We start from the raw sequence: 19,788 nt of genomic DNA on the forward strand, positions 1-19,788 counted from the left end.
TTGAAGCAAGCCATTCTTCATTTTATTTCCTCCATGAATTTTTCTCTAGTGAAAGTAATATTTCTTCTTTCACAATATGATGAACATGGAAATATGTAGTACATAACAAGACATGTACAACCTACATCATGTAATCTGTGATCTTGGAGAGAGGAAGAGAGAGTGAGAGACAGAAACAGGTATAGAGAAAGACAGAGAGACAAAGAGAGAGACAGAGACAGAGACAGAGACAGAGACCGAGAGAGATCTTGATCACAAAATGTCAGAAAATGATTATTAAAAATTGTACCAATATGTAATATGGAAAAAATTATTAATTATAATAAAAAAACAAGACACTGATACTAAATCTTCTCACTCCATAAAAGTTGTTTTTTCCATTATACATGAAGCCATTACTTACTGGACTTGGAAGAAAAGGCTTAAGAACTAATCTAAAGGGGGCAGCTGGGTAGCTCAGTGGATTGAGAGCTGGGCCTAGAGACGGGAGGTCCTAGGTTCAAATCTGGCCTCAGACACTTCCCAGCTGTGTGACCCTGGGCAAGTCACTTGACCCCCATTGCCTACCCTTACCACTCTTCCACCTATAAGTCAATACACAGAAGTTAAGGGTTTAAAATAAAAATAAATAAATAAATAAATAAATGAAAATAAATAAATAAATAAAAGAATTAATCTAAACCTAGACAAATGCAAATGAGTTGCCTTTTCTTCAAGGAAGGAAGGAAACAAACAATTATTAAGCTTCTACTTTGAAAAGACACTTTGCTAAGAGCTTTATAAATATCTTGATCATTCCAACAAGCCTGTGAGGTAGTGGTTATTACTCCCATGTTATAGTTGAGAAAATTGAGGCAAATAGGCTAAAGTGACGTGTGCAGCATCACATAACTAATAAGTGTCTGAAACTGGATTGGAATTAAGATCTTCCTCACTCTAGACCCCTGTTTTATATTATGTGTTATATGACCATTCTACAAAATTTGAGAAAAGGGTAAGAACAAAAAGTCATTGGACTACTGATCAAACCATCCCACATGTGAAAACTTATGGCTAAGTTCATCATATTTACCTATATTCAATCATATATAATAAAATGTGACTACTCATTTGGAATTATAGAATTAAAGTGATTTTAATGATCAAGCTTCTTGACATTCTTAGATGAGATATGGGCAAACCTTTTACTGCTTTTGTTCAGCAAAGTCAAGGTTGGGGTTTTTGGAAAGAAATTTTATGGGAAAACAAGGAAAAAACTAAATAAATGTTACAAATGTATGTTTGTATATATATGGATGTTATAATGGCTCTAGTCCTGAAGCAAGGAGGATCTTGTTCGGCCCAGTTTTGATTTCCCAAATTAGGAGGCACACCAGATAATGTAAAAGCAAGAGGTACTGTTTTATTGCAAGCTCAAGCTTGGTCCCACAGCCTCCAAGGCAAATGGAATGTTGAATGAGAGGCTTAGCCAGCTTATATAGTTTGAGTACCAGGAACTTGGGGGCTGGATGTTTGTTGTTTTTTTATTCGGCAGATGCTATCTTCCTGTCATTTAGCAGATGTTTCTTCTTCTAGGTCTTCCTGTCATTCAGTAGATGTTGCTAGTTTGGGGTTTTCCTGTTATTCTGCAGATGCTGCTTGTTTGTGTCAGCTCTTATTATTTGTGACTCAATTGCCTTCCCAGGCCTATCAATCTGAATTCAAATTGAGCTTTAGACACTTACTAGCACTATGATCCTGTACAAGCCACTTCAATTTTGCCTTCCTTCATTTCTTCATCTATAAAATAAAGTATCTTCTTTCTAGGGTGTTTTTTTTTTTAATGAGCATCAATTGTGATAATACAACATGTCCCAAAAAGTAGTGTAACTTTAAGCTTTAATAACTTTAGAAAAGTAAATGCTTCAAGATATAATTTGAAAATGAATTATTTAAATTTATTTTATATTTAATTATTTTTTTAAATTTTTTAATTTTAACAAGGTGGGGCAACATAATATTAACTATTATGTGTTTGATTTTCTGGATGACACTTTTTCAGACCATTGGATCTATGAAGTAGGTCCTCTTCATTGCCAACACTGGTCACCTAATCTATCTCTTTTAGACTTTTTTTTTATTATGGGGTCACATCAAAACTGTCATGTATGAGGTAAAACCTCATTTTTTGGTCTTTGGTATACTTTAAAGTTAGAATTACAAATACAATTCTTTAGTGACTGAGCCTATGAAATTTTTTGCAAAGTTTAAAATTATAACATGGTGGTTATGTGGAATTTTAACAAAAAGTCTATCAATAATTTAGAATTTTGAAAGAATTTAACTTTTTGAATGTTGTGTTCCCTAAATTTGTTACATTTATATTTCTGAATTTATTAAAGCTTAAAACTACACTAAGACTTTTGGGGGCATATACTGTATCTGTAAAGTATTTTGCAAATCACCATAAAGTAGTATATAAATGTTAGTTATCACTATTTTTTTAAATCTTAAAAGAACTTTAGTCTAACCACATCCTGACTTATTTGTCACAGCTATCTCCCAATACCCAGTCTAGTTCTTCACTTCACATTCAATGTGTTAAGGAACTTTAATTGAATAAGAACTTCCTTATCTGATTCCTAAGGAGTCACTTTTCATGCCTCCTTCTCTTTTTGTCCTATCCCTGGTATTTTAGACTCTGTACTAATGTTGAAGTTCACTTATTATGTATCTTTGGCTCTTGTCTCCTTAAATGATTTCCTTGACCTGTATTCATTTCTTATTATATAGGTTGATGTACACAAAGCATATTCACTAGTAGATTGTCAAACCATTTATAGGTAAAGATTGATTCTTTTTACCTTTTGGCCTACACAAACATGTGACTTAATGATAACTGACATCATTAGTACACTCTAAAATACCCTGTGCTGCCTAACTTCCCTGTTATAGGTGGAAAAGTTATGCAAATGTAAAGAAAAAATAATTGAATCAGAATCAGTACAATGAGTTGAAAGGGACTTGGAGATCAAGTTTAACTGTCACATTCATAGATGAGGCAACACGAGCCCAGATTAGTTAAGGAGCTTGCTTAAGATAACATCAGCAATAAATGGTAGAGGAGGAATCTGATCCCAGGTTTTCTGAATTGAGATCTATTGCACCACAAAAGGAAAAATAAGGAAACAGGAATTCTCAGCCTGGGTGACCTTGAACAGGTTCGTTTTGGGAGGACAGATGATATGAACTTCATGTCTTCTCTTTATTACTTGTATGACTTCAGGAAAACTACTTTATCCTCTCTGAGGCTCAATTTCCTCATCTGTGAAATCAGAGAATTATTATGAAACTCAAATAGTTCTCTCATTTTTTTCTAATTTTAGAGTGTTCCAATGATGACAGTCACCATTAAGTACATTAAGTCCACCACTAAGTCTAGCTTGGCTAGATGAAAAGGTAAAAAGAATCAATCTTCACCTAAAATTGATTTAACAATCCAGTATCTTTCCCAAGAAAACCCTAACTGAGGCCACAAAGAATTGGACATGCCTGAAAAACATGACTGAATAATAAATCTAATAACAATGTAGGACTTCTAAGTTTTGGGGTTTCTACGGAATAACTTTAGCTTAAAGATGAGCAATAAATTGACCTTTTTCATTTTTGCTAACTTAAGGAATTGAGGGATAAAAAAGAAGCAAAACCGAGTTGCTCTCCTTTATTTCCTTTTCTTTTTTTTCTTTCTTATCCTGGAGTCCCATGGTTAGAATACAAGAATGTGGAATGAAAAAGGAATATATAATTAATGACTAGTAACTAAAGGAGTCTTAAAATGCAAAAAGCTCCATAAATGTCAAATAACAATGGATGGGAATGAGCACACCATCTTCAAGTCAGGATCCATGTGGTAAAAATGTACAATTACCAAAACATCAATTGCATACGTTAAACCATTTTGTATACATGATAATGCTAGAGGAATTACTTTCCTATGAAGAGCCATCATTCCCTTTAGATGAAAAGCAAATGTCACCCACAATGGAATAGCCCACACATAATAAAACCCACTCACACCTCATGCCAAATACTCAGACATGGGAGAGCTTTTGGCAAGCTTTCCAAGGAAAAAAGATACATTCAATAGTGTAATTTCCTGTCTAAATAAAAGAAAGCTGCTGTGGGAAATACACCTTCTTTGACACAGGCAATGAAAAGAAACTACTGTAAAAGGCATATTAATAGAGATTCATATCTAAAACCCGATATAACCTTTACCACAGGATTTCACTACTGCTAACTATGTGCCTTGTGTGACTATTTCACTTGAAAATCCTTGAAATATAGTTCAAGGACAAAACCCAGACAGTTTACTCCAATCTCCCAGTTTCTGAAAGGCTAGAAATCACTGTTAAATCACTGTCTACACTAATACACCTAGAACCACATCCCTTCCCACCAGATTCCACCATTCTGGAAGAGCCTTCTCTCAAATACTTAAATAGATCTGTGTTTTCCTTGATTTGGATATTTCCTTCATTGTTCTCCAGTATAACCCATTTATACTTGCAACTCCTGAGAGACTATTATTCATGACCTCATGATTCTAACATTCTTGCTTTCTCTTGACATCAAGAGAACAAAAGTAGAATACGAGACCTATCCACCTATCTTTACTCACCCTTAGCATCTGACATGCTATCTTTTTTCTCCCCTTTCTATCCTATATTTTCTTGGTAATGTCCTTTGTCCTTGATGACTTCTTGAAATTCCTTATTGGTTACATATTTCATCTTTTTCATAATCTGATGTGCCTCTAATTATGCATTTCCAGTTCTTTAGGCGCAGTCATGATCCATATAATCTCCTATCCAGTCAAAAACACGAATATAATGTTGCCATTTAAAATGAAGGCTTTTGTTTTTGGAAAGAGTTTGTGGTCTTTAACGGAGTTCCAAAATTTCCTGAAGACTGTCCAACCTGCTATCTTCTTTCTATTGTGTTTTTTGATCCAATTCATTATTCATTTGTACTCTATATCCCAGATATGCATACTGATGAACAAGCTAAAAAGTTTGTCTATCTAGTAGTAGCCTTTTTTAGAAAAATTAAAGTGTTATCGATGCCATTATTGTTTTTGCACCACAGCCATTTCTGGATAAACAAACCACTTTTAAGTATAAGTGAATCTTCCCCTATATCAGAGAAAAGGTCAGACTAGCTAACATTTTGACTAAGTCTAGCAGCATGTGTAACATTCTCTATCATGGTCTGCCATTTCTTTAAGGAGTGGAGGGAGGTACACATTTTCATAAGGGCAGCTAGGTGGCGCAGTGGACAGAATGATGGGTCTGGAGTCAGGAAAACCTGAGTTCAAATGGGGTCTCAGATACCCACCCTGGACAAGTTACCCATCCCTTTTTGCCTCAGTTTCCTCATCTGCAAAATGAGCTGTAGAAGGAGGTAGCAAACTACTCCAGTATCTTAGCCAGCTTACTGCCCTTCTCTCAACAATACCACCTCCACTTCAATATATTCCCTAAAGGAAGTACTAGCCAAATTTGTATATGATGAATTTCACTTATTCAAAATTTATGTTCATTTAGACAAGGATCTTGGTTGAAGTTCAATTTTGTATAAATGTAAGAAGGATTTACAGTTTTAGAAGGGTAATTAATGACAGTGGATATTTCATGAAAGCTATTTAGAAAGTATAAAAATTCTAAAGAATTATATAAAGAACTCAAAGACTGAAGGATTTGCTGAAGGCCAAACAGTCAGTAAGGAATAAAACAAATAAGCATTTATTAACCACTCACATATGCCAAATATGGTGATAAGTGTTTAACAAATGTTTCTCATTTGAACCTCACAACAGCCCTGAGAGGCAGAGGCTATTGTTATCCACATTTTACATTTGAGGAAACTGAAGCAGGCAGTGGTTCAGTGACAGAGGATCACACAGTTGTTTGAGGCCAAATTTGAATTCGGGTCTTCTTAACTCCAGGACAAGTGCTTTATCCACTTAGTTTTCTAAAAGAATCATCTTTTATCCATTTAGCTTTCTGAAAGAACCTGAACCCAGATCTTCCTAATTCAAAGTACAGAAATTCTATGCATTATATAATATATTGTCTCTCAACTTTATTTTTGTTCTTTTAAAAAATGGCTTATTAAATTAAAATATGATCAATCCACAAAGGGGATGTGAACAAAGTTTATTAAATTAAAGTATGATTGTTTCATAAGGAGAGGTGTTTAAGAAAGTTCAAGGATAAACTTTTTGAATTGCCTTAACTTTCACCGGAATATGATCAATTAAATGCTAAGTACAGATAATCATAAAAAAAAAAAAGATTTAGCAGGATTCCTGTTTGAAAATACTCTTTATTGTTAACCGGTGTTCCTCTAAGTATTATAAGATTATATAAGTCTATTTCTCCGTTTTCCACCTAGTTACTCTCCTAGACTTAATCATGGTCTCCAGAAACTCACATCTTCCTTAGCGTGTATCAGCAGCTCAGATAGTTGTACCTCCTCATCATCACCTGCTCAGAGGTCTCTCCTTCTCTCTGATTGGAGTAAAAGGTAGTCATTGGAGAGCTTTTACCCAATGCACCAGTCCAGGAAGACACTCAAGGGTCACCATCATCTCCCTCCTAACTGAAATATTTTATAACTTTTTAAAAATTAGATAGGGAGATAAAAGATACATGGTAGCTAGAGCATTTATAAAACACTTATTTGTACCATATAAGTGATAACTGCTGGTAATGTGAAAAGGAAAAGAAGAAAAAAGGGTTGTTACTCTCAGAGACCTTTTATTCTAGTGGAATAAGACAATGCATAAAGATAATATAGAAAGAAGGGAAAGGGGACATGTAGTCCTATAAAGGAACAGTTGGGGTAAGTGGGGCATATAAAAGAGAGGTAGGAAGCGAGCATCACCAGGACTTCTGAAGAATTAGGGCAAATGTTTAACTGTACTTATAAATATCTATTACTACCATTGTTTTTAAAGCCACAAAACAAAGAAATTCTCTTCTAGTTATATACATGAGAATTAGTCATGATGTAATGTAGTTTATGTGAAATTTGGGTCCACTTTAAATTGTTTTTGTTTCACCTTGGGAAAGGACTCATCAATCTCTACAGAATTTGGAAGATCCCAGATTTAGCAATAAGCATTGTATTAAGACTTTTTGACCTCAGTCTAAGAAATTATATTTATTTTTATACACCTCTCTATGGGACTGTTTGATCATTTTATTATTTATACATTAAAGAACATTGTTGCTAATTAATACTGTTCTAATTGTCGGTGTGGTATACTTTCTGTCTTTGAAGTTTTTTTGATCCTGTATTTGGGGAATTCCATTTACTGTTTTACTTTGCATAGTTTGGGATTTGGGAACCTGTACTTGGAAGCAATTATTTAATTTATCTTGATATTGAAATATGTCTATTATCTCTTCTCCCCTCCAACCTCATCACTTTTCAGAGACCTAGTTCTTTTTAAAAGTAGTGAGATTGTCTTTTCGCCATACCTCATGACCTGAATTCTTGGTAGAATGTGTCTTAAAAAGAGGCAGTTTTGTGTATAGAGAATCACCCTTAAAGTCAGGAAGACTTGTATTTGTTTTACTACGGAGTCCTATTAGCTGGATGGCTATCGGGAAGTCTCTTCACTCCTCAGTGTCTCCAGAAATTCACTAAAATTATATGTTGCAGAAAGGTGCCAATCTGCTTTGAAAGAAGGAATTTTCTTATCAGGAATTTACTAATCTGAAGAAATCATAGGTACAATTCATAAATAAAATATAACTTAATAAAGTATTAAGGACATTTCTCCTGCTGCAAATGTTTAATTGTTAAAAGAGGGGTTAGGCTTATTCTGCTGTCGATATCCAATCAGAACCCACAAATATCAGAGAATCTTTAAATAGGAACAGTTTGGGCATAATATTGTGGCAGATATTACTAACTGAAATGGAGAGGACTAGTTCTAAATATGATCATTGATTCTTTATCTCTGATAGTTTTTAAGAACAGTTTTGGATTACTATTTATTAAGAGTGTTGTAGTAAGAATTCATACTAGGTGTTTAATTAGTTTGCCTCTGAAGACCCAACTCTCCTAATCAATAACTATATGAAAACCTTAGGCTTGGGACCTCTCTATTACTTTGAGGAAACTTACATGAGTAAGAAGAATGAGATACCACTGGAATGCAATATGGAGTACAATATTTAGGCAGGATATTTAGTAGCCTTGATAAACATAGCCTTGATCTAACATAGTAGTTTGAAAAACCATGATTTCAGATATTTCTACTATCAATACTAATCTCAACTTCTCTATATCTTGGTAAAATCTCGCAAGTAAAGTACGTTGAAGAAGGCAATCTTTTTTTGTCTGAAACTATTCAAATAAGATAACTTTACTAAGATATTCTGTCTTCCAAATTCATGCATTTTCACTGTCTGTCCTCCATGCTTGGAATTCTCTCCCTTCTTTTCTTTTGCTTTCCCTGGCTTCCTCAAATCTTAGCTAAAATTCTTCATTCTATAAAAAACCTTCCCATTCAGTTTTCCTCAATCCTAGACCCTTCCTTCTGATATTACTTCTAATTTATCATAGATAGATGATAAATATGATATATATCATCACAGATATATGTATACAAATAGATGATAGCTATGTCTCTTATAGATATGGCTATAATCTACATCATTTATATAAAATATATCTGACATATTATAGATATAAGTATAATAGATACAGATACTCAAAACAGTATTATTCTTTGCTGTGAGGAATTGAACACTGAAGTTGAAGAAATCACATAAGAGTTTAGAGACTCGCTTATGTACATAAACATACGCATGCCTATGCCATTGCAGGTATGAATTCCATCCAATATGGAGGTAGATTAAAGCTTGCATGTGTAATTGCAAATGTATATTCTATACTCTCAGAAGCAAAAGCAGAGAGTGCACCAATGCCCTTTAAGAATCTTTGCTCTACCAGGCCTAGAGATGGGAGGTCCTAGGTTCAAATTTGGCCTCAGACACTTCCCACCTCTGTGACCCTGGACAAGTCACTTAACCTCCATTGCCTAGCCCTTACTACTCTTCTGCCTTGGAGCCAAAACGCAGTACTGATTCCAAGGCAGAAGGTGAGAGTTTAAAACAAACAAACAAACAAAAAACACAACAAAGACTCTTTGCTCTAATTAAAATGTAAACTATTTGAGAGCAGGGGTGCCTTCATCTTTGTATTTACATACTTGACATATTGCAGATATTCAATAAATAAAAACTTGTCAAACTGATTGAATTGAAAGGATTAAACCATAAAGCTTAGAAACTAGAAATCTTTGATCTGATTAGTCTGTGTTCATAGATGAATGAGCTTGGAGTATGCCTATAGTCATCTTCAATCTCACTTCAGAACTTTGGACTTTCATCAAAACTGATGAATTTCAAAAGATGGTTGAGAACTATATACCAAGAGAAAAGACCAGCAGTGTGACAACTAAGCATTTGGTAGAGTTCATTTAATACCATTTCAATAAACATTTATTAAGTGCCTCCTATATTCCAGACACTGTGCTAAGAATTGACAATACGAATAAAAGGAAAAAAAGCTCTGATATCTAGGAATTTATAATCTAATGAAAGACTATAATACACAAATGAAAATTGAAAAAGCTTATAATAGGGGAGTAACTGGGTCCAGAGGCATGATATTTGTGGAATCAAACCAAGTGGAGCTACTATTGGAAAATGATGAGTTACCTGGAACATTCAAAACCCAGCTATCTATAAAGGATGGAAGATTTGGGGAGAAATGTAGCATTCCACTCTGCAGCACTGAAATTGGGGGTGGGGGAGAAGATTGAGGGAGTTAAAAAGGTATTGGATATCAAAAATTGCAGGAATCAACATGAGGATAAGATTTTGGTGACCATCTTATCCTGAATGAAGAATGATTGATATTCCCTAGAGTCAAAATCAATCAGAATTGCTAATACAACTTTATTCAAAGACCAAACCTCTTTTGCAGCCTGTTTCAAAATAGTTATAACTGTGTGCTATAGCATCATAGTTGACCTCTCTTCTCCACTAACAGCTGCACAAAATTTTCAGAAGTATCATGAGAAGAGATCAGAGCAAATGGATGCTGAATCCACTATAGAAAGACAAAAAATAAGAATCATAAATTTGGACCTACAAAACTAAGTTAAAATAGTAAAATTTAAATGTTAAAATATAGGGGAGGAAAGCTTCATGTAAAGACAATTTCATTTTTCTAATACCCACAAACACACATGTTATGTATATGCATAAATTTTTTGTATATTTTTGGGTATATATTCCAGTCAAGTTAGATCAATAAATATTACTAAGCATTTACAATGTGCCAGACGATGTGTTCTAAATTTCAGCCTGAAGAAATTCATCAGAGGGGAGGGTGTTAAGATGGAAGAAAAAAGTGCTTGACTTCTAGGGAAATAAAATATCAGAATAGCCTACTGAAGGAAATAATGATGTCAATACTGCAGCAGATTTCCCAAAAGATGACAGAGACCCAGAAGTCCAGAAGAGTATGGAGCTTAACCTGCCTGAACTTCAAGGACTGGCCCATATAATTTATTAACTTTTCTCATTCTTTTCCTATTATTCAATATTTCCATAATTTCTGAATTAACTTGACATTTCATTCATTTCCATTATAAAGCACTGAAATTTTCATTGTTTATTAAAACTTTCTAGACACAAGACCTAAAGTCATTAAGTACATTTTGATAATTAAAAAATCTTTCTCCTTTCATCTACACGTATAAAACTTTATAACATTCTTTGTTCTTTCTAGTAAACTTAGATGTGATAAGGATCAGAGTTCTTACTGACAAGATCTTGATAGATGCTGGTTACATCTGTGAGAGAATGGCATTTCTCTTACAACTGGCAGAGATTGTTAGTGTGTGTTAAAAGTATTCCTGATGTTAATCATGATAGATTCTTTATTGCCACTCCCTTGAATAAATTGGATATAAGTGTTAACCTGAAAGTGTAAGGAATAGTCAAGTTTATCCAAGTATGTTACTCATTTAAATCCTGTAACTGAGTTAAGTATTAGATATGTCTCCAGATGTAAATAAGAAATTGGGAGAGGATCCATCAGTGAGCATTAATTTTGGGACAGACAAAGCAACCAGACTTCTTTCTAATCCGTGGTAAATCCAGAAATTAGAGAGGTAGACAATAAAATGATGGTGCCCATTATCAGTAACATAATGGTTATGAAAAGGACCACATTTACGGACAGGTAGCATAGTGTGTAATTAGAATTTTCTCCCCAGGACCCTCTCTCCCAGCATCCCATTTATGTTTGAAGCATGAGAGAAGAGTGGCCTGAGCGCTCCTCTCCCCTCCAGCTCTTCTCCCCTCCATCTATGTGCCATGCTGTGAGTTATGCTCCCCTCAAACCTAGCATCTCTCCAACCCCACCATGGGAATTACCTTCACTACAAACTCAACAATCTGCCTTCTGTTGCTGCACCCTCATATGGCATGTGAGCCCCCAACCCCAGCACATTATTCCAGACAGGGGAGGGAGGAAGTGTTTTCAGTGGGCTACTGGATAGAGGGACTGGTAAAATGAACTATGTTCTCAGGTGCATGGAGAGGGGGGAGGGGAACAGCTCTGCTTAGAGCACCTATATCTTATAGTAACAAATCCTGGCAGCTGACTGTAGGCATGCTCTTTTCATGCCCTTTTCAGCAAAAGTGGCATAGCTTTGCCATCATGGCCCTAGGGTGTTTTCTGGACATCTATTGACTAGTGGTTGGAGTTATGACTTAACCTAGCTGGCTCCATCCTGTGCTTTGGCACAGGACTCAAAACACAGAGGAAGACAGACTAATACATTAAAAACTATCAAATAAGATTAATTATTTTTTAAAAATGATACATCTGCTAGTTAATTATCACCTGCACAAGTTTACCTTTGTAAAGTATAATGTACATACTTGCATTATTACATATATATCACATATAAAATATTATGTACTTAATGTACATACTGCCTCTCCTATTATATTGAGCCTTTTCCCTACCTAAGAGAACCAGGGGAAAAAGCTAAGTCAGTCTCATTCTTGAACTTGTGATTAGTGGGCATCCCTTCTCTGTGTGTTTGGGGAGGAATCATTTTGATTTGGAAAGATTTGGCAACAAGGAGGTGGAGTTACTTTTAGAAGTAGTATATCTGCCTTTCCCATTTCAGTGGACTGTTTCCATGGAGTTGGCAAAAATGACACTCAAACCTGTTTTATTTTCCTAGAGAAGTAATGGCAAACCTATGGCATGGGTGCCAAAAATGCCATGCTGAACACTCTCTGCGGGCATGCGCCACTCTTCCCCTCACTCCCTCCTCTCCCCCAAAGTTCATTACTAGAAAGTCAGAGGGACTTGGGTGGAGCTGCTCCCCTCCCCCTCTCTACTGTGCCTGCTGACATTTTTTCACATCACCCACCCCTCTGCCCATCAGCTCAGTGGGAGCACACAAGGGTTAAGGTGAGCAGCTCACAGCTGGCGGAGTTTGAGGGGAGTAGAGGGCTCAGGCTACTCCCCTCCCCCTCTCTACACTCGCTGAAGACATTCCTCACTTAACCTACCCCTCTGCCCAACAGCTCAATGGGAGCAATTCCTCCTTGACCTGTCTGAAGTAAAGGAGGGCAGGTGGGGTGCACCCAGCACTTGGTGAGAGGAGGGACACAGCATACAGTCTCTAAAAGGTCCACAATCACTGCCCTAGAGACTCAGGGTCCTCATCAAAGGTTATCCCTAAGAGGATATACCAAGAACACAGGCTTTGGTTGCTCCTAGATTTTTCTAGATTAAAGGATGTTTCTGAATTTTTTAGGTTACACTAAAAAATTTCAGGCAACTATATTTTACTTTTTAAGGCTTCATTTTTCTTGTTTTTAAAAATGAAAAGATTGAACTAGATGGTCTCTGAGATCTTGTTTATCTCTAAATAGCATGTTACAATCAACCCAGGACTCTTGACTCTATTCAGGCTTTCTGCCAATGAATCTAATAGCTGATCTGAAACATAGAAAGAGTTTGAGCCTTCCTTAATTAGAGTCAAAATGCTGGATTTATCATAACTAAGATGTTCATTCAATCTTCAGTCATTCAAAACCGCTTTTAATTTGGAGATAGCATAGTGTTTTCACCCTTTAACCTTTTAGGGAGAAAACCTAGATTTCATAGACAGCAAACATTATAGACAATTTTCTTGTCCATTTCACTCCAGTGTTATCATCCTAGTGATTCCATTCAAATGTCCTCCACCATTTTTTAAAGAGAAATTTAAGATTGCCTTAAATGTCAACTTTAAAATATATGTACATGTACTTATATTTAATATGGAAAAACACGGATTTTCTGGGATAAATTTTGCATATAATAATACTTCAAAGAAAGATGAAATAGAAACAGTCAAATGCACAGACTTTGCCATAACTTCTAAATGATCAAGGAGTTTATAGAAAAGATTCTTAACAGAATCAAGATTTAGAACCACCAGAAGAGCTTACATGCCACAAAATGATCCACTGAAATCTCAACTATAAATTATCAAAGCAGGTCACGGGAGTTATCATTCAACTCTCATTAAAGTTAAGGAGGCTTGACTGATCAGGGCTTCAAAAATATGAGCATGTCCCATGAGAACATGCATAACTGACTCAGAAGTAAGAAATAATAGAGAGTAACTGTGACCACCCAAGGCCTTTTTCTGAAAATAATTAAAGAGATATCCAATAGCCCATGATAATATTCTTCCTCTTACAGTAACATATATACCAGGCAAAGATACCTCTACAACTCAGTTTATTTTAGGATTTATCATACCCAACTAAGTTCCTAGTTTAGAATATGGTATTATTTACTTCAGGTATGTACCTGGAATTGTTTTTCTAGTATAATAATAATATTTGATATTCACATTGTGATTTTTATTTTACAAAACATGTAATACTTATGTTATTTGGGCTTCATATTAATCCTATGAGGTAGGTGCTATAATTCTATCGTTAGGAAACTAGAGGTCACAGAAGTTAAGTGATTTTGTCAGTCATACAGTAAGAATCTGAGGTATGATTCAATTCACGTCTTTCTGTCTCCAAGTTCATTTCTCTATCCTTTTAAGTAATTTTTCAATGTTGATTTGTACATTCTCCCTTCTCCCCCTTATGATTAACAAAACAGAATTTTGTGCTCTCTGGCAAGGTTCTATGGTTCAGCAACAGAGTTCTTCCAAAATGAATCTCATGGAAATTTAGCCTCTTTACTGTCAGTAAGAGGACAGTAAGATTGCTCAGTGGATAGAGTACTTGGTCTGGAGTCAGGATGACTCACCTTACTGAATTCAAATCTGGCCTCAGACACTTACTAGCTGGGTTACCCTGGACAAGTCACTTAACCCTATTTGTTTCAGTTTCCTCATCTGTAAAATAAGCTGGAGAAAGAAATAGAAAACTACTCCAGAATCTTTGCCAAGAAAATCCCAAATGGTTTCATAAAGAATCAAACCAAGTGAAATGACTGAACAACGACAACAGCAACTAGAGTCAGTTATGGGAAGCTCATGGAAGCTAGATGGTTCTGTGGATAGAGCCCTGGGCCAGAGTCACAAAGATTTGAATTCAAATCTGGCCTCCGATACTAGCTATGCAACTTTAAGAAAGTCATTTAACCTGTTTGCCTTAATCCATTCGAGAAGGAAATGACAAATCATTCCAATATCTTTGCCCTGAAAAGCCCTATGGATCATATATTCCTCAAGTCATGAGGAGTCAGACATGACTGAATGATGAACAAGGGGAAGATACATTCACATACTCATCACTGAACATTAAAGCTAGAAGAAACTTCCTTAATTATATATTCAGCAAATCTATCACACTACTTTACCCTAACAAAATCCTGTAGTTTCTCCCTAAGAAATGGGGAACCCAAGGATACATTCCATTTCAAAGGGTAAAACAATAATATTTTCAATTTCTCAAAAATTTTATTTATATGGTCCTTCCTTTCAGAGTTAAATTGGCTCTCTTAGCGTGAGAGTGGTAAATGGTGACTTCTACCAAAACAAATAAACCACTGGAGTGATAATAATTTTACAGAACATGTTCAAAAGAATGATTTGGGCTAACTAATGGACAATTAAAATAGAGATGGCTTCAGTCTTATGTGAGACAAAAGGTCATTGAGAGCCACATGGCAAAAAGATAATTCTTAGCATCATAGAGTTTGAGAAGAAATATTACTTCTGTGTATGCTTGGGAAGGAATCGTTTTGAATTTGATGTGACAAAGGACTTTATAATGGTTATGTTGGACCTCAAAATAAAGTTCAGTTAATGTGTCTTCTTTCCTTCAGAGAGGGAAGGATGGGAAAGGGATGTGAGTGTGGAGTATTTTATATTCTATTAGATATATTCAGTGTGTTTAGGTTTGCTGAAATAGTTTTTTCTCTTTCTTTAAAAATCTTTGTTATGAAAGATACCTTTCTGGGTAAAGTATAGTGACTATTATATATTTGGAAATGAATGTAACAAAGAAACAAACAATATCATTAAAATAATACAATTTTAAAGAAAAAGAAGCAAATTTTTATATAATAGCATATTTTTCCTTAATGTGCAAAGGCCTTGAGAATATCTAATTCTTTTATAGCTGTAAAGTTTTATGCATCTATCTTTGCAAATCTAAAATGATTCCAGATACTTTGATAATTGCAAAAATACTATGTCATGTTTCTTGCTATTAAGACACTTTTGGAAGCAGAATTTTAGTTTCAATAAGTGGAGATGTGGGTACATGTAAAAGGACTTCTTTCTCGGAGAAAATATGTGTGAGACTTGATATCTTATGATAATGAAAAATCAGGTTATTTATTTTTTGAAAAATGATATGAGAAATTTCTTTATGAAAAAATATAGTCCCCAAATTTAAGCAGCTAAACAATTTCTGCCATATCTACATGTGAAAAATCATTTTATTCTATTCAAAGTATTGTTCTAGTTCCCAAGAACACACACAAAAATGAAAGTAATGTTGCCCTCAATGATCTTACATTCTACTCTAATGAATCCTGGTAATTAGTATGCTATAAAGGATTAATTTTTTCAAAGAGAAACATCAATAAATTAATTAGCTCATTGTCTCTCAGGATTTTTGATGAACAATATGGTGCAGTTTCAAAGCTATTGGTACATTGGGACCAGGCTTCTCTGTAATGAGTATCTATTTACATAAAAAATAGGTAGCACTTTATAAAGGGATATTTCTATTTTTCTGAAATTTTTTTTCATGAAAAACCACAACAAAAGATATATAAGGAAGATCATGGTCACACTGTCTTGATATTTTTCACATTTCTTTATTTTTTTAGGATTTTTTAGATGTATGTTTTTAAAAATCTAAATAGCTAAAAGAAGCTTTTTCAAATGATGTCAATAATTTGTTTTAATTCAGAAAAGATTAACAGAGGAATGCAAGAAAGAAGCAATAACAGCCAGGGTAGCTTTGAAAGCTACAGGCTTAATTTACATATTTAAAAATTAAGGTATACGCATATGAAAGTGATTTGAAGTTTCACAAACAATCTTTTGTTTCTGTTCTATTATATATAGATATATGTATTCTATATCTAGAAAATGTATATTCCATTACAGAAATATTTCTTTCATTTGATATTTCCTAATTTTTATATATATTTGACATAAGTTTAATTATAAATATATTTCTATGTAAACATATATTAATAAATTTAAATGTTTGTGTGTTTATATTTATATACATTATATACTATATTTTATAATATTTTCTATATAATTTGAATAAATGTATATAATATTTAACATTATGCCAAAGTATCTCTGTTTTGTCTAAGAGATAGAGGACTGTCAAATAAAAATTTTTAGAGGTATGATTGTAGGGGTGGTACTTCCTTGTATTTCTAATTCAATTCATTTGAAGAAACATTTATTGAATTCCTACTTAGGTACAAATTCCTGCTCTGGAGAATTGAGTGATACCCTAACAAGCTGTCAAAACATCTTTTGTGGTACTTAAACCTACAGTTGTAAGAATGCAAGGTTGTGTTTTTTTCCTGTATTTGTTTCATGTGAGTAAAAATATTGACCAGGGCACAATATCTACTCAGAAAGTTATATGCATTTTAATTCATGATGGTAACTAATGTATTAGTCTTCAAAGGCATTATTGTGATATTAAAGATGAGAATTAATCTTTTATTTAGAGACTGGGTTGGCAAATCTTTTCTGTCTTTGTGCCACCAAAGGAAGTATGGTAGTTAGAACCCAAAGTTTGTGTTTATTGAAATGGGGATGATAACAGCAGGCAATAGTCATCATGTGTTCTCACATCTTTGGATATAAGCTATTTTCATGAGAATATTTCACCACTAAATTTCCCAAGACATATATTAAATATTCTGCCAAAGCATTACATGCCAAAGCACTAACAGACATTTATCTTTACAAATACATCCCAAGGTATTTGGATTTTATTTTTTCAAAATACTATGAAGAGCACCTATACAACTTCAAGCTTAATTGTCAGGGAAAAACTGGCAAAAATGCCAAGTTCTGTGACGTTAGTATCATCAGCTCAAGTTTCTAGATTTAGTCTTGTTTACTATTAACATTTTTTTAAATACTATTTTTTGTTCTTAAGGAGCTGACTACAAATCTTAAAAATGGAATTATAAATAAATGGGACAAAAAAGGAAAAAAATATTTAAAATATAGATCATTTATCCTATCATTCTGTTTCTGTTCTTAAAGTTTCCCATGGTTACAAATGTCCACTATCATCCTAACCCCCGCAAACCTCTAAACATCACTTTAAAAGAGTGATAAACGAAGTTTGTTCGTTTTCATCTAATTTTGTCCTATAGTCAAGAAAATCTTATCTGATTCTGCAACTAGAAATTTGTATAACATTAGTCCTGTGTAAAAGGGAAAACATTTGATTTGTATTTATAAAAATTAACTATTTAACCTATTTATTGCTGTAAGAAAGTAACCTACAAGGGGAAGGTTGGAGGGGCACAGTGAAGAGATACATTTTACATATGGAGAACACAGAAGAAAACTTCTTGAGACAGTAACTCATTGCTCTTCCTATAAATCATTCCCTTACACATGTGGATGTGTGCACTCTTCTCTCTGTTGTCATGGCCTCAGTCACCTGACGTGAGGGCTACACGTCGAATCTTCACTCTATAGGCTGCAATGGAGCTGCACAGTGGTACCTTTACATGTCTGCCAGCCAGGGTTATTACTGAGTTTTATAACTTTGGCTATAAATAAGGCCTTGTCATCTAAGCATTCAATTTAAATACCTCTCAGTTTTATTTTTGAACACTGGAAGTTAATAATAAATATCATCTTTGTTTTCTAATTTTTTTACTGAGTTGATTTAAATGCTCTTGACAGCTCCAATCCAATACTCCCATCCAAGCTGACAAGCATGACATGCATCTCTGCATACAAGCTCTCAATTATGCATAATCCAATGTTTTCTAGGGTTTTAATTGAATCACTAGTCTCAAACTTGTTATTTTTAATTTACAACATTTGATTTCTGACACCGGCCCCTCTCTGTCATAAATTATGCAGGCAAGAGCTTTAGTTGTGCGGGTGATTAAAAAAAAACTAATTAGGCATGATTAAAAAAAACTAAAACAGAGACCTCTTAAATATGTGCATGTTACCATGTAAAAGAGGCTTATTTCACTGGAAATGCCTCATTTTTTTCCAAGAGATTATGTTCAGTTTGGTACAATTTGATTGATTTTGACAGAAATGAAAGAAAATGTTGGATTTTTTTTTCTTCCTGAATATATACCAGAAATTGCATTACATGGCCCGTTGATGGGAATTTCTCCCTCAGCTCATTGAATGTAATTTTGTTAAGTGGGCAAGAAAATGAATATGAAGAAAACTGAATATAATCCAACATTTTCTTTGGAACCAATAGCAACAAAGTTCAGACATGGCATACATAGACACAGATGCAAACCTATATGCATTCATAGGAACTACAATTAGTGGTATTACCCTCTTATGCCATAGTGACAGCAATGTGGGAAAATATAGGAAAACTTCTTAGGAAAGAAATAAATCAAATTTAATGGCAGAAACATAGTAAGAGATCAGTCGACATCCACTTAGCCTTTCAACGTGAAAGAAAAATTACAAAAATCAGTCAACAAATGGCATGAACCTATAACCAATATTCCTCAATAAGCTAAAAGTGGCTTATCAAGGCACACTAAACCTAGTCTTTTCTTTCTTTCCCTCCCTCCTTCCTTCCTTCCTTCCTTCTTTTCTTCCTTCCTTCTTTTCTTCCTTCAGTTCTTTCTTTCTTTCTTTCTTTCTTTCTTTCTTTCTTTCTTTCTTTCTTTCTTTCTTTCTTTTTTAACCCTTGTATTTCGGTGTATTGTCTCATAGGTGGAAGAGTGGTAAGGGTGGGCAACGGGGGTCAAGTGACTTGCCCAGGGTCACACAGCTGGGAAGTGGCTGAGGCCGGGTTTGAACCTAGGACCTCCTGTCTCTAGGCCTGACTCTCACTCCACTGAGCTACCCAGCTGCCCCTCTTTCTTTCTTTTTTTCTTTCTTTCTTCCTCCTTGTTCAAGTAGTTCAAGAGAGAAAATACTTTTGGCCCTTCTGTATGGGGCAATATTTGGTCTAAAATAAAGAA

This window comes from Gracilinanus agilis, chromosome 3 (genome assembly GCF_016433145.1).
Source record: "Gracilinanus agilis isolate LMUSP501 chromosome 3, AgileGrace, whole genome shotgun sequence".
Classification (NCBI taxonomy): Eukaryota; Metazoa; Chordata; class Mammalia; order Didelphimorphia; family Didelphidae; genus Gracilinanus; species Gracilinanus agilis.